Consider the following 13,182-nt stretch of genomic DNA (forward strand, 5'->3'; position numbering starts at 1 on the left):
CAATATAGCTGATGGTTACAGTTTGAAGTTAAGATATGAATTATTCCAGTAAGTGTGTGTTAACAGATGGTAACTTGCTGCAAGTTGGAGACACTTTGGTTTGACAGAATAGATCGCTTTTTGTCAAAATAGCATCAAGAAAAAGCAGATTACAAATGCTCTATAACTCAAGAACTGGGTAACTTTATTTCACAAAATTTTAGGAGAGTCTATTTCTGGTAATCAAACACACATAAACAAAAAAGACCAGGATTAAATGAGATATTATTCTATGCAAACTACTCACAGATTATTTTTTGTATTTTGTTGTGTTCTTGCTTGTGAGGCTTGAATTTAGAGCCTGGGCACTCTCCCTGGGTTCATTTTGCTCAAGGATGGTGCTCTAAAACCAAAGTAGTGATTTTCTGGTGGGTTATTGGAGATAAGAGTGTCTTGGACTTTCCTGTCTGTGCTGGCTTCGAACGGAGATCCTCAGAATTCAGCCTCCTGAGTAGCTAGGATTATTAGGCATGAGCCATCAGTACCCATCTTATTTTTGTATTTTCTAACTTACACTCAAACCTGCAACAAGAAGACGCATTTTAGTATCAGCTAATTGTGCTTAATCATCCTTTTATATGGAGTAGGAAATTAATGAAATATCTAAGCCTGCTCTATATGATAGCCACTAGTGAATCATACATAGTTATTAGACATGTAAAAATGTGGTTAGTACACAGGACTACTAGAAGAAAATCTTGAAGAAAGCTGAGACAGTTGGCTGCAGTTGGGGCCAGGTGAGACAGAGGAGCACAAGTATACTGTGTATTAGAGAAGGTCCCTGGCAACTTTCCTGTTCTGATGTCAAGACAAAGGCTGTTATTAGAGTTCTTGATTATAGCCATTCTAACTAGGGTGAGGTGGAATCTCAATGTTGTTTTGATTTGTATTTCGATTATGGCTAGGGAATTTGAGCATTTCTTCATGTTTCTATTAGCCATCCTTCTTTCCACTTCAGAGAAGTTTCTCTTCAAGTCTTTAGCCCACTTATTTATTGGGCAGTTGTTTCTTTGAGGATTTGTTGTTGGGGGATTTAATTTTTTGAGTTCCAATTATATTTTAGATATGAGAACCCTTGGCCGTTGTATGGGTAGTGAAGATCTTCTCCCAATCCATGGGCTTTCTATTGATCTTGCTAGCTATGTCCTTTGCCATGCAGATGCTCTGCAATTTCATGCAATCCCATTTGTCCAACATTTCTTTGATTTCTTGTGTTTCTTGGTCTCTATTAAGAAAATTTTGGCCTACTCCAAGGAGACCTAGAGTTTCTCCTATTCCATCCTATAATGTTTTCAGAGTGTCTGCTTTGACTCCAAGGTCTTTAATCCATTTGGAGTTGATTCTGTTGCAGGGTAATATATAAAGATCTAACTTAATTTTTCTACAAGTGATTAACCAGTTTTGCCACTTACTGAAGAGACTGTCTTTCTTCCATTCTACTTTTTTAGCTCACTTATCGGAGATTAGATGGCTATGGTCTGTAGGTTCATTTCTGTGTTTTCAATTCTATTCCATTGGTCCTGAGGTCTGTTCTTGTGCCAGTACCAAGCTGTGGAGGGGATGTGGACAGAAGGGTACCCTACAGAATTTTTGGTGGGAGTGTAAACTTGTTCAACAACTTTGGAAAGTAGTATTAAGGTTCTTCAAAAGACTCCAGTTAGAGCTCTCCTATGACCCAGCAATCCAAATATAGGGCATTTACCCAAATGATCACAAACAAGACCATATTAACGTTCCCAGCACAACTATGTTTATTGCAGCATTATTTACCATAGCTAAGATATCGAACCAACCCAGATGCCCCTCAGTAGATGAATGGATCAAGAAAATGTGGTATATATACACAATGGAATTCTATGTCTCCATCAGAAAGAATGACATTTCCTCATTTGTTAGGAAATGGAAAGACTTGGAAACAATTATATGAAGTGAAGTAAGCCAGGCCCAAAGAAACATAGGTCCCATGTTTTGCTTTATTTGCAATAACTAGTATATTTCTAAGACAAGCAGAAAAGATCAGATAAGTTGATGTTAGGTGAAATGAACCCCAAGATAATTATTGAAATGTTTTTTTCTTTCTTGTGATTGATTGTAACATATTTATAAGATGATTTCTTTATTGGTTTATATGTCCCTCCCCCACGGTATAACCCCTGCTTTGATTGTAATTGATGTTGGTATAATTTGTGGAGGGGAAGGGCAAAAACAAACCGTTTAAATAGGAATACAGGTGGACCCATTGCAACAATGAGATGTATAAGTCGTTATGTTGAAAAACGAACTTTACAACTTTGGCCGGGCAGGATGGGGGTGGGGGAAGATGGGAAGGGATTGGAAGGGGAAATAAAGGAGGAGGCAACAATTCTTGATAAGAAATGTACTCATTACCTTGCACATGTAATTGTAACCCCTCTGTATGGTATTTTCACAATAAAAATTTTTAAAAATAAGTCAAATGGGGAAAATGGTACACTACGTGTGGGATAGAGACCTGGGAGGTAGGGGGAACACATTCAGAACCAGATTAGAAACTTGCAGTAAGGAGTGAGTGAATTGTGGCACTTGCACAATCTGGCAGTCTGGAGGACTGGATGGAAATTATTTGAACGGTATTTCTGCGATGTAAAATATGTGGACCAAGTTGTTATATGAGGAAACAGATCATAAAATGATGCAGTATCCAGCATCCCTACTGTCTGTCACTCACTCATCCCCTAAGCTCTGGGGTCTAATCCCTCCATAGTCCCAGCATAAGAGGGACTATGACAGTGGTCTGAGAGCAACCACTCAGGATAACTTGGTGATTGTAATTATGGGATGAAAGACATTGTCTTGAGCAGTCTCCAGTACAACTAGAGTTAATCCTAGTTAATCAGCCCAAGTGGGCAGGTTAGATGGGGAGGGCAAACAGGAGCTGGTGCTGCCCTGCTCCCCAAATAGGTATGTGGATGGGGGAGGACTGTAGGAGCAGGTCTCATGGTGACTCTATCCACTGTGTCTGGATTACAATGATCCCACAATGCAAATCTGTTTCTAGCTGACCAATAAGATACAAGAATCAAGGCCACACCCACATTATGTGCTTCCTAGCACCACTGGCATTTCCCTCTATTGGCTCATACCACTACCGGCAGGTGAAGGAAGGTGGTGACTGAGTGAATTTCAGAGATCCTGTAGGAAGTGGGTGATTGCAAGAATAGAGGTGATTTCAGAAAGCCTGGGAATATGGTCCTTCCACCATCCCTATCCCAGTGCTGGGATATCTATCCAAACCAGACACACATGCACAATAAAATTTTCTTTAGGCAAGAAACTACAGAAAGAGTATCTGGAGAGAAATTTTCCTGGTGGACCAACTGAAACCAAAAAAAGAAAACTAAAAACAGAGGTAACCTCAAAACAAACATTACTGGGGACTGTAAATCAGCTAAGGGTGAGACCAAAGACCATGCATACCTGGAATTTTCCTCTGATTCCTTTCCTGCTAGTGTACTTTCCACTAACACTGGAATCACTAACAATATGTCAGAAAGCCTAATTCACCCCAAGAGAGTAACCAAAATATAAACAAAGGTAATAGGAGAGAAGGCATGGGTGGAGATAAAGCTAGAGACCATGAAAGAATTAATGACCAAATTAAGGCTAGAGAGAGACATGTTGCAGGGGACTTGAAGTTGGAGAAGTCCATGAGGAAAGACAAAAGGCTCAACAGATGAACCAACTGAGAGATGAGAAAGAGCAATGGTGCGATAAGTGTTTGACCTAGAGACCAACATGGTGGAATTTCAAAGGCAGTTGGCAGAGCTTCCCTCCAAGCAGCAGCATGGAGGACCAACTCAGACCAATCTACAGCTGCCAGCCAAGACCTATTAGTCGCAGAAGTAACAACAGAAATGGGAGAAGAAGTGTTACATTCAAAGGTGGGAAAACTAGAGCCTCAGTCTCCAGAATCTTTAGCAGCAGGAGTGGCTGTGGTAACTGGAGCAGCAGGGAAAGACCTGGGATCTGCATGAGTTCTTCAAGACAATGGGAAGATTACACAAACATGAGGCCATGAGATGCACAATTTTTCATAACCTAGAGATCAAAGAGCAGCTGGGCCAGGTATAGGATGCCTTTCATAGGCTAAGAAAGAGGAGAAGGTCTCTACTTTGCTGCACTCACAGCTGCAGGTGAAAGAAGAAGCTGGACCAGCAAGAGGAGAAGTTAGAAGAATGGAAAAAGATGGCTGAGTTAAGGAGCCAAGTGGCTCAACATGAACAGCTGCAGGAGCTCAGAGCTACCTGTGAACAGCACAGGGCCTACAAACTGCAGCTGACCTTAAAGAATGAGGCCTTGCCACAGTACCTGCAGAAGTACACACAACTGCTGGACTAAGTTGGAGGACCAAGAAGGTCCATCAAAAATTACACAACAATTTTGATATGCCTTAAAACACCAGACAGAAACAGGACCAGCTGTGGGCCCCAGCTGAGCTTTTTGGCTTTCACTAGAGAAGGAAGAGTCAGCAAAAAGAAAAGGGGAGACTCTACTTGTTGTGACTGTCCTAGAAGACAGACAACCCAAAGACCAGGTGGGATTTTTATCTTTATCCATTGGTGAATTAAAGAAGGCGAAGCTCAGCCAGCAGCTGCAGGAGCAACATACCTACTGTGGGTGCCTGACCAATCTGGTAGTCAAGAGCCACAGAAAGCTGAAGCAGTAGGGTTTCTTCTTCAGGAGTTGAAACCATGGGATAGAAAGCAGGACACACAAATGCCCAAGAAGACCCTGAAATTCTGCTTCATCCACAAGCTGCCTAAAAAAGGTGGGCTTCCAGAAGCAAGTGGATAAACTCCAACATCGATGCAGCCAGCTGTCAAAAAGCACCATTGAATAGTCCCTAGAATTCTATAAAGAACAGACAGAAGTACTGGATGAGCTATATCAGAAGAAAGATGAGTGTGTCAACCAGCTCTCCCAGGAGGAGAGGGAGAAGAAGAAGGAGCTGCAGGAGCTACTACTGCTTCTTGCAAATGAAGGCACCTGAGATTCAGGACAAGTTCCTGGCAGCCATCCAAACCCCTGCTGATGAGGGCCCCTCAGACCTATCAGGCTCCAAGAAGAGGGAAGTTATCAAGGAGCAACATGATTTTGAAGAGTTAAAGCTTGAAGACTATGTGGAGCCTGCCCAAGGAGAGGCTGGGGTACCTTCGCATCTCAAGGACCTCTACTACAGAGCAGATTGTGCTACAACAGCTTGCTATTCAAGCACCTACATGAGCTTGCAGGCTAGGGCAATGAAGGCTGCAGGACTGAGACAAATGACAACTTTGAGATGATTTCTGCATGAATACCTGGAGGCGTCCAGCTGGGGAACAGGGCTCTTGTCCTCTAACTTACTTTGTTGCATGAGGACTAGTTGGAATTCTTTCATGCCTAATTATAAGGGATGAGAGAGGGGAGGAGCCAAACATACCAGTGGCTTCTGGGAGGTGGCCCAAATTCTGGAGACATTTAACAGTCCGTTCATTACCAGGAAAGGGGCTCAGGTGTAGGTTTCGACAAAGTGTAAATTCTTTACAAAGCAAGTTGGAGAGTGATGGCATGGTTTTATATTACTATATTATAGTAATAATGGAAAATGTTTGATGTCACAGTTTAATAATAGTGTATTTTAATTTTATGACATTACATATTCTTAATTTTTATGCAATATTTTGATATTACTTTATTGTATACATTATATCAATCATTTCATGATGTATGTTGTATGTCACTAGCATTACTTGGATTTTTGAAAATGTAAAGAATGCTGAGTTGGGCAATAGTGAATTTTCTTTTTTGTATGTTAAAAAGTTACAATGGTGATAGTGAGATGAAAAAATAATAAAAACCACAGAAAAAAGAAAACATTAATGCTGAAATCCTGGAACAAACAAAGATGTGAGATGAACAATTGGAAGTCTAACACAAGACACATGGATTACAGAAATGTAATCCAAAAATAAGAATATAGAATTATGAAATATCTATGGATATTGCATATCTTAATAAATTTTCAGTGGAACCTATTGAAATGATATATGTTGAATATTATTTTTGAACTAAAAAATAAAATTCAAACTAGTATGTTACTTAGTCTTTGTAAAGTGGATTAGATTCTGCAGGTGTAATGATATACCTTTGACTCAGGTAATAAATTGAAAATTCAGAAACATGTATTCAGTATTTAAATAAAAAAGTAATTACACAAATTGATCTAAATGCCAAATGTATCATCTGTCTTAGATCTGTGTATTAACTTAAAATCACATTCCTTATGAAGCAGAATAAATAGCTGAACTAATATTAATGTCTCTAAAGTATTTTCTTAATTAAAAAAATTCCCACAAGAAAAAGGTTAGTGTAAAAATCACCTTTGAGCATACTCTACAACTCTGGTGTGAAAAATTAAACAAAAGTAATGAATTATATATAGCTCCATATTCATAGCTTTTATGAAATTTTAATGAATTACTTTAAAATGTCCTTCATTTTTGAAATCAGTTCAGAATTCTTGCATAAATTAAAATTGGAGAACTACATTACCAATAGAAAATGAATACAGTATTTTTTATGAGATTAGAAGGCCAATGAGAATAGAAAGATTGAAATGGCTCAAGTGGTGAAGCACCTGACAAGCAGGAGGCATGACAATTTCCAAATAAAAAACTTGGGTGATAATCTAATAACTCCACAATGTAAGCTCAGCTAATTTTCAAAACCACAAGATACAAAGTCACCTACATTCTGGTGGAAAAGTATTTAATGCATAGTACGAAAATAAAAGATACAAAAAGGTAAGGAAAAAAAAGGTTTTCCAATCCTGTATAAATTTAACCTGCACCTAACCAAAATACACAGCACTTGTCACTGTCTAAGAAAATTGTAAGAGGCATTTCCTTGAAAGAGGAAGTTAAAGGTGTGGTTGCCAGGATGGAAATTCCAACTCCAAATGATATGTAAATCAACCTCCCTAAATGAGAACTCAGGTACACACCCTTTTCTAGGCCCACTGCCCTGAATCAAAGGACCTTTTACTCCTCCTTTTGTGAAAGGGAACTTTCTTTACACTTTTTTTTTTACCACCTGCCGATTGCTGACACATTATATAGAGGAGTCACTGGGCCAGGGTGTGGTGTTTCTTTATCTTGACCATGGCAGTGTGAGTTTTTGGAATGTGTTTAAGAGTTCCCTTCTCTGGAGATATCCCATTGGCTATTTCCAATTTGCTCTCAGACCCTTTTTCTCCAATGATAAACCATTATTAGTGAAGATTCTATATGTTGGGAACTCTATAGCAGAGAACCTTCCTCAAATGAAGCAAACCATTAATACTGTACTAATTTGAATTTCTTTGCACAGTAATCCCATTTTGTTATGAAATATGGAGGTAACATATAATAAAATATAAAATGTAAAAAATAATGAAGATAAGATAAAGTAGCAACAATGCAACAAGAGAGCAAAAAACTATTTAAAAATTGCTATAAAAATAAACCCATGCAAAAATGAGTCCCCAGTGATTGCTTTTCACCATGAAAGAAGGTGAATCTCAGAATAACAGCAAAAAACAAAACAAAACAAAACAAAAACCATTTAATTCAGTGGGCATTTTTGTTTTCCCAGTAATCCTTGCTACTCAGCAGGCTGAGCAGGATGGCAGTTCATAGCCAGTTCATATAGGAAAGTCCAAAAGACTCATCTTCAATTAACCACCAAAGTGGAGCTGTGGTCCAAGTAGTAGGAGAAAAAAAAAGCAAAGCAAACAACAACCAAAAAAAAACCCTCACGAATACTGCTCATGCCCTAAGTTCAAGCCCCAGGTACATCCTAGAACAAAAAAGCAGTATTAGTTTCGGTGACTCAACGTTCTAAAGCAGGCTTTTGATGACTAGATCCTGTTATCCATCCTGGGAAGAAAAAAAAAGAAACACCTCTATACTAGACCATTGGGGTGTTTAAACTTTCTATTAGATTGGATTCTTTAATTTGTAGTACTAATTCCTAAAAATAAAATAAAATAAAATAAAATGAACTGGAATACTTAGAGAAATTGCTGGTAATAATGGAGAAGAAAGAAAGTGAATGGTTGAACACTAAAGATGAAGGAATGGCTTTAGAAAAAATAAGTCATAATGTTTTAGGGTAAAAATGAAGAGAACATTAACTCAGGCTAAGAGATTAATAATAACAATGGCAAAGCTCAATTTATACATTAGGCATACTGAGAGATTAACAATAGCCAACAATTGTATCAATACAACAGTTTGCTGTCCAGTTGTGATGGCTCTTTGTTGGTGTCTGTCTTTCACTCTATGTACCCAATTATCGTGCCATCATCCCTGCTGTCATTATCATATGAAGATAAAAAATAATGCTTAGCCAGCTCCAGTGGTGCACTCCCTGTAATCCTAGCTACTCAGGAAACAGATCTGAGGATCTCGGTTCAAACCCGGCCCAGGCAGGAAAGTCATAGACACTCATCTCCAATAAACCACTAGAAAACTGGAAGTGGTGCTATGGCTCAAGTGGTAGAGGGCTCACCTTGAGCTGAAGAGATGAGCGAAAGCACCAGACCCAGAGTTCCGCAGCACTAATGACAAAAATTTTTTAAAAAGAAAAATTAAAAAGATTGTTTGATAATCAATGCCTGAAAGTCAATGATGCAAACATAGTGTTAGGCTACTATTTAGCTGCTGGCAATTCAGATAGGGGATTATGCTTTCAAAGCTAATGGATCAACACCAAGAAAGGTACAAGATTGATTATAGTAACAAAACCACAAATGGGAAAGGTTATGCCAAGGATACTACAGAACCTATAACCCTAAAGAGAATATTCTGATAGGATAAAACTTATTGCAAATTGAATATTAATAATGTGTTCTTGAAATCCAATGTATATAATATATATATATATATATATATGTTTATGTCTATGATAATTTTTAGATCATTCTCAAAAACGAAATGGAGTTATTAAATTATATATTAGAATACCACATCATTTTATAATAAAAAGGCATAAATGATATTTAAAATAAAGATAAGAGAAATAGAGTGGAAGAAGAGCTCAGGGACAGATCTTCTACCCTGAGTTCAAGTCCAGCACTGACAGACAAACAACAAGAACAACAACATCGGAAGGATGAATTTGTATGGAAAATGGACTTGGGAGGAAGTGACCTAGGAGCCTAGGATGTTTGTTGACTCACAGTCAGGTGATCATCGACAGTCAGGTGATTACTGGTCTGATTAAAGCAGGTGATGGGAAAGCTGGGAGGGGCTGCTCTGTGGGCAGACTTAACCCTGATCACAACTCAAGCAAGAGATAATTCTTGTCCTCTCAGCTTTGTGCAAAGTGTGAATCAGAAGATCTCAGTCCAGGGAACCTAAGCATAAACTCAATTTTCTATTCCAAAAGCAAAAGCAAACAGAAGAGGACATGGCTTAAGTGGTAAAGTACCAACCCAGCATCAGGCCTGACAAATTACAAATTAATGAAGACCCACAAGATACAATGGATGATGCCACGAATGTGTCCTACAGTCCGGTGGAAAAGTAATAAACTCATAGTCCAAATATAAAGCATACACAGAAGTAAAAAACAGAACAAAACAAAATAAAACAAACACAATAAACTTTTCCAACTCTGGACAAACCTAAGTTGCACCTAACCCAAATCACCTAACCAAATTGCAAGTCCTTGAAAGAGGAAGTAAAAGGTGGGGTTGTCAGGATGTAAATTCCAACTTCTATTGATATGTAAATCAGCTTCCCTAAACAACCAATCAGAGACACTTCCTTTCCTGGGCCCACCCTCTTTCAGTATAAATAGAGTGGAAGTCTGAGACTCAGGCATTGCTGAAGATCCCTCAGCAGGAGGAGGCTGTTTGGAGATTGGATACTCCAGGTGAGGATCAGAGTGGGAGAATCTACTCCTCTTTTAATTCTTCTTTCCTTGGTTTGGTGTTGTTGGTGGTGGTGGTGTTTTGTTGGTTGTGGGGATTGAACCCAGTGGTAGGGCAGTGTTGCTGGGCCTCTTTGTGCTCAAGACTGGGCATTATCCCTAGGTCACTTTGTGGACAAGTTTAGTGCTTTACCACTTGAATCACAGCCCACTTGTGATTTTGGAGTGGTAAATAGGAGATAAGAGTCTGTGTCAGGGGGACTTTGGTGCCCAGGCCTGCTTCAAAGCTTGATCCTCATATCCCAATCTCTTGGGTAGCTAGGCTTTTAGGGGTGAGTCACCAGCACCTCATTAGATTCTAGGAATGATGGATCCTGACATTGTCCAGGCCTTCCAGAAGGAACTGAGCTGTGGCATCTGTATGAATACTTTCATAGAGCCAGTCACCCTAGAGTGCGGGCACAGTTTTTGTCGACCTTGTCTCTTCCTTTGCTGGGAAGAGACTCCAGCCAGGTGCCCAGGATGCAAGGGACCCTGCCAGCAGACAAACCTGAAAACCAACGTGGTTCTGAGGAGCCTGGTGGCCATTGCCAGAAGAGCCAGACTCAGGCAGTTCCTGAGCTCTGAGGAATACATGTGTGGGACACACAGGGAGACCAAGCAGATGTTCTGTGAGGTAGACAGGGCCCTGCTCTGTAGGAGCTGCTCCATGTCTCAGGAGCACAGGGCTCACAAACACCATTCTATAGAAAGGGCTGCTGATGTGCAGAGGAAGATGATTTCAAAGCAGATGCATGCTGTATGGGAAAAGACTCAAGAAAACCAGCACAATTTACAGGAGAAGAAGAGACTCACCAACCAATGGATTTATTATGTGAACCTCTACTGAGACATGACTAAGGATGTTTTTAGAATGCTGCAGCTTTTTGTCCAGGAGGAGGAAAGATATCATTCCCAGCTACTGATCAATGAAGGAAGAGCCATGTTACAGCAACTCAGAGAAAGGGAAACCTAAATGCTTCAGAAGAAGCATCAGCTCAGGAATATGTTTCAGGAGCTGATCGAAACATACCAGAAGCCAGATGTGGAACTGCTTCAGGGTGTAGAGTTGACCCTAGAAAGCTGTGTGTCAGTGTTGGTCTTCATGCCACTTCCTCTGAGGCCACAGCTCAGTGCCCCTCCCATGCCTGGAATGAAAGAGAAGCTCAATCAGTACCGGGTGGAGATTGCCTTCAATGAAACTATGGGGAATCAAGGTCCTGGGAGCAGTGTTAGACATGGCCATCAATATGCGGTTTTGAATTCTGAAGACTCCCTCCACTTCACTGCTTTTGGATGCCAAGTCTTCAGCTCTGGGAAACATTACTGGGAAGTTAGTGTGGATGAGTCTTCGACCTGGGCCTTGGGAGTTGTTACTGATTCTGTCATAGGGAGCAACCTCAGTGAATCTGAGGACGTTTTCCTCCTTTTGTTTGTGAAAGAGAACACACTTTACACCCTTTTTACCACCTTCCCATTGCTGTCTCAATATGTAGAGAAGCCTCTGGGCCGGGTTGGTTTGTTTCTTGATCTTGAGCATGGCAGTCTGAGTTTTTGGAATGTGGCTAAGTGTTCCCTTATCTGGAGATACCCCAATGATTCTCTCTGATTTCCTGTCAGGCCCCTTTATTCCAGTGGTATCCCGGTGTTTTAAGTGAAGAGACTCTCTATGTGTTGGGAACTCTATGGCAGAGAGCCTTTCTCAAATGAAGCAAACCACTAATACTGTACTAATTTAAATTTTTTCATGAAATATGGTGGTAACTATAAAATGTAAAAACCAGTATTAAATGAAGATAAGATAAAGTAGCAACAATGCAACAAGAGAGCAAATAAATATTTTAAAATTGTTATAAAAATAAACCCATGCAAAACTGAGTCCCCAGTGATGGCTTTTCACCCTGAAAGCAGTTGGAGTCCAGAATAACAACAAAAAACAACATTGAATGCAGTGGGCACTGTTGTTTTACCAGTAAACCTTGCTAATCAGCAGGCTGAGTTCTGAGTGGCAATACATAGCCAGGAAAAACAGATAAATCCAAGTGACTCTTATCTCCAAATAACCACCAAAGTGGAGTTGTGTTCACATGGTACAAGAAAAAAATTCCCACGAGAACAAGGCTCATGCCCTAAGTTAAAGCCCCAGGAAATGCTAGTACAAAAATACAGTACTAGTTTCAGTGACACAAAGTTCTAGAGCAGCCTTTCTATTAATAGGTCCTGTTATCCATCCTGGGAGGAAAAAAAACAAACACCTCTCTCCTAGAGCATAGGGGTCTTTACACTTTCTATTAGATTGGATTCTTTAACTTTCGGTACCAATTCCTAAACAAGGGGGAAAAATGTATACTCAGACAAAGAGCTGGTAATAATGGAGAAGAGACTAAATGGTTGAACACTAAAGATGAAGGCCTGTCTTTAAATAGAAGAAATAAGTCATCCTTTTGGGGGGTAAAAATGAGCAGAGAGATTCATAATAATAACTATAGCAGGGCTGGGAAGGTGGCTCAGTGGTAGAGTGCTTGCCTTGCATGCCTGAGACCCTGGGTTTGATTCCTCAGCAACACATAAGAAAAAAGAAACAGCCGGAAGTGGCGCTGTGGCTCAAGTGATAGAGCACTAGCCTTGAGCTGAAGAGCCAAGGGACAGCGTCCAGGCCCACAGTTCAGGCCCCATTACCGGACCCAAAAAAAAAAAAAATAAATAAACCCAAACCATAACTATGGCAAACCTTAATTTATATATTAGGCATACTGAGAGCCACCACTTGTAACAATATAACAGGATGCTTTGCAGGTGTGATGGCTCTTTTTTGGATAATTAATTGTAGTTCTTTGATCCCCTGTGGCATTATCATATGGAGTTAAAAATGCTTACTTTTTTGTTTCCCTTTCACCCTATATATTTAATTGTTGTGTGTTCATCCCTTCTGTAATTATCTTATTGATGGGCAAAAGCTACTAACTTGAGATTCAATGATATGAATGTAGGGTTAGACTGCTACTTCCCTGTTGGAAATTCAGATATAGGAGAATTTGCTTTTAAAGCTCATGGTTCAACAAACAAGAACAGATAAGGTTCAAGATTGATTCATAGTAATAAATCCTGGAAGGTGAAAGCTTATGTCATCGATACTATAGAACTTACTACCCTAAAAATAATATCCTAGAT

At 39.7% G+C, this 13,182-nt stretch overlaps 1 pseudogene; it reads left to right on the forward strand.

Annotated features, from left to right (window-relative positions):
• Positions 1-10,339: 10,339 nt before the first annotated feature.
• On the forward strand, positions 10,340-10,861 carry LOC138837181 (tripartite motif-containing protein 43 pseudogene; annotated as a pseudogene).
• Positions 10,862-13,182: the final 2,321 nt, after the last annotated feature.

Source organism: Dipodomys merriami, unplaced genomic scaffold (assembly GCF_024711535.1).
Source record: "Dipodomys merriami isolate MVZ:Mamm:240054 unplaced genomic scaffold, mDipMer1.0.p SCAF_265, whole genome shotgun sequence".
In the NCBI taxonomy this organism is placed as follows: Eukaryota; Metazoa; Chordata; class Mammalia; order Rodentia; family Heteromyidae; genus Dipodomys; species Dipodomys merriami.